Raw genomic sequence first — 4088 nt, forward strand, 5'->3', positions numbered from 1 at the left:
ATAAACACAGATCGAATTCATTACAACAAAAGCAACCCATAAGCTTACGAGACTCATTTTTAAACATGGACAGAATAACAATTACTTGTTCATAAGTAAAACAATCTTTTGTTTTAGATAATAAGAAAGACTTACATGAACGAAATTGTCAACCAGTTACTGTGTTTCTAAAGATCCATTGCTTTCAGGCAGGAGATTATCGGCCTTCTCCTTTGTCTGCTTTTCTGCTTTAAGGCGGGAGTATGTACAATTAGGAACTTCACTTCCGCTAGAAACATCACCTTTAGTTTTCATTTTATTGCTTTGAAATTATCAATAAATAGAATAAAAATGATATAACGCATGTTCTTTTCATTACAAAACAAAATTCGATTTGCTAAACATTGATAAAGAACTCCATATGTCAGAATCTTTTACAATTTAGAAGTTTAAATCGCATAAAATCTACTTATCCAGGATAACAAACGATATTGAATAATTTTAAGACAGATTTGTTTCTATTATATGTTCTTTACTCCTACTTTATAGCGTTTTTAGTTTTATCTTTTTAACAACATACAATATAAGCAATCGATACTACAATTAAGCTTTTGTAACAATGTTCTCACAGGGAGCTTTTTTATATAAAGCAATTGTTTTCTCATCTAAATCCGAACGCTAAGTTGGAATTTCTTGCTCAATTTCATATTACTAGATATTATTTAACATTCTTTAACGTATTACATATTGAACGTTACCTTCAAAATATCTAAATCAACTTCGATCGATTTCTAAAGTCAGAATTTAGCATCAATATTAAATATGCGTTGACTCTAGCAATGTCCGGTTAATTTTCATTATAGTGTATATTATACTATTATTGTATATAAGCACCCGGAGTTAACTATTAAAATACACCATTCAAAAATCAAAGTATCTATCAATCCTAACAACCATCGTAATCCGATCGCAAGCTTATTTTAAAAAAATCACATGTACGAGTAAGCAAATAGTAATAATGACATTGACCTTTATTTTAAATCAATTCTTTAATGCATACATACAATGTATATAATATGATGTTGTTTACAAAAAATGAATAACGACGCTATTCTATAACTAAAGTTGATGCCATTATTATATTACTTTGGGGCGGAGGCCTTATAATGCAATAAAACGTTGTTGTTGTTTGAATGAAGAAAATGTCCCTGTGATCAATTTGCATACATATATTTTATTGTTTATTTGCCCCGCTAATGTCTTTTAAACACACAATTTAGTGCATTTGTATTTCTCATCAACAAGTCCGTAAAATAACGTTTCCTGTCCTGGTCAGCGTACCAAATGTGAAGTAGACGAAATGTTCTCTAATCTCGATTTATATGATTTTCCAGTCACTAGTGATCCCTGTTTCTAAAATTTATATAGACATTCTTAATTCGGTGCTGGGGGTTGAAAGCGTTTTTAAATAGAGAAAAAAAGAAATCCCTTAAGAACGCCAAAAAAAAAATATATAACGACAAAATTCTGTCTGTTCACATGAAATCAGAAATGTAAAGTAAAAGAACAACCCTAGCACCGGCTAGAATTCAGAATTTAGACACGAAAATGGTTAAATTTGAAATTAAGAAACATCCGCAGATGTGTTCATACATCACAAGCAACTTGTGAACATTCCAAACGCGTTACGAGTTAATTTTTAAGGTATACCTTTTCCTTCTTTTAATGATATAATATACGACATGATTCTTCAATATTTCATGCCTGGTTTTAAAAAAAAAGATTCACAGTTGATTATATAAACAAGACAAAACTCCTTCAAAAAAAACCAACGTGGAGTTATTACCATTTCACAAATTGAACATATAAAAATTATGACAACTGCCGTGCTAAAAATTTCCAGTAAGAACACGATACGAAAATAAAAATAAAAAATGACTTATTCTTGTTATTAATTGCTTTCCATTTATTTGGTTTAATATTTAAGATTATTATATGATCTAAAAATAGCTGCAATCTCATTGGTCAAAACTGTAGTCAACAGAACTTTTTATAAAATCATATTCACTGGGGGGAGTATCATATTAACTGGCTGAATTGGATTTTCCAAGTCTAAAAATAGATTGAGACTTATATTCAATGACCATACACCGAAGACTGTTAATTACGTGTGCTAATTAAAAAATAATTGTTGCGTTTTGTTCTTTATGGCATATTTCTCGATTGAAATATCATTACTTTACTGTTATACTTAAAGGCTTAACCGTGTCGATGAGAATAAACTTGAATTACTTTTGTATGCGCAGCGTTCGCGTAGTCGTTGCACGCCTAGCACGTGCGCCTTTTTTCCCGCGCTTGAACGAGGCAAACTTTGTACATGTATATAAGGTTGTACTTTTTCGTCATTTTTTTTTAAATTCTGAGCCTATTTATATAATAAAACAATTATTGACTAGTGAGCTATTGAATATGATGTGATATTCACCGGCAGAAAGACATATTGACCTCGGCTATCGCCTCGGTCAATATGTCATCTGCCGGTGAATATCACATCATATTCAATGGCTCACTAGTCAATAATTGTATAATAAAAGTTGGGCACTTTAGTTGTAATAGTTTTTCATATAACGACATATTAAGCTAGCTTGAAATTGATCGAATATGTCAAGTATTTTGTCAAGTAAAATCGTGTAAAACATTTTCCATGTAATTATGATTGCTCTGTGAAGGCGTCGAATGATAAGGAATAAATTTCGAAAATCAGCAGCTTTTAGGGCTTGGTAACTTATGCATTTTTCATTAACATGAATTTCAGTTGATAGCAAAAACAAAGTCCATGTTTCGAATCCCAATAATTTTGAATGCTCATTGTTCCTTTTTAAAGGGAGACCCTCCAAATCAGCAGCTTTTAAGCTTCGGTGCTTATGATTTCGAATTCAGCTGTTTAACATGTAAGCTTTCAGTTCATTAACATGAAGTATTCAGTTGATAGCAAAAAAAACAGGCATAATGTCTGGGGCGAATTGATGGCATTCATAACTTGATAAAAATTATATTTCAAATACAGAACAAAACATCAATTTCTTTTACTTTAATAGATACATGTTTATTCATTTTCATTTATAAAGTAATTCGCATGAAATCACACTGTTCCCAGACATTCAGTTTTGGAGAATGACTTCCTGTCATTTAAAATGACTCACTGAGTTTTTCTTCCGACATGACGGGACTTGAAATAATTGTTCGAGTTTCTTGTTCCATTTGATGAAGATCTGCACCAATAACTTGTGTGTAAAATCAGATAATTCGCTCACTTTCTTTCCAAAATAATTATTTTTAATGTGAAATATGATCCAATATTGAAAAGTGTTCCCGAGAATAGGACAAATATGTCTTGATTAGGTTTTTGCAAATGTTTATGTTTTAAGTGCCCAAGATGATCTATGTAAGATATTCGAAATTTATGTTTTTTATCTTATAGACATCAGTGGAGTTCCTTTAAGGTAGACCCGTCCAAATACGAGTAATACGAATAATATATAATACATGGCTTATTATATATACAAATTTCTTAGAATTAAGATATCTTTAGATTTAATTTTGCAATGCACGTATATATTGCATTTGTTTCATAAAGATCATTGAGTGACATAAAATTCATATTACGACAAATCAGATATCATGACTATTTCTAGTTTTAAAAGTTAAAAGGCCATTAAGCCGTATATTTGTTTTTGTTTTTATATCTAAGAGCATTCTTTTTAATCTGGTTTCCTGTTACAGTTTAACAATTTAATATTTCATTAAATAATAACTAACAATACACAGAAAAGCAGAGCTTGGAAGTCGGAAGATGGTTTACAAGCAAAGTATTCCTTGCATATTTCATATTGAATACACATTAAATGTATATATCAGTGTTTATAATTAGATTTAAACGATATAATCACGTTATGCGAAATGCCACTAAGTAATTTTCTCAAAAGGTCTTAATTATATATAGTTTTTGTCATATATATGATTAAGTTTATTCATAAAATTTCTAATTTAAAAGAAATGTTTTCTAAAAGTAATATAAGACTTACAAAAAGTAGATTAATGATTTTAAC

The sequence above is a fragment of the Ruditapes philippinarum genome, unplaced genomic scaffold (genome assembly GCF_026571515.1).
Source record: "Ruditapes philippinarum isolate M1 unplaced genomic scaffold, ASM2657151v2 ctg217_1_1_1_1, whole genome shotgun sequence".
Lineage (NCBI taxonomy): Eukaryota > Metazoa > Mollusca > Bivalvia > Venerida > Veneridae > Ruditapes > Ruditapes philippinarum.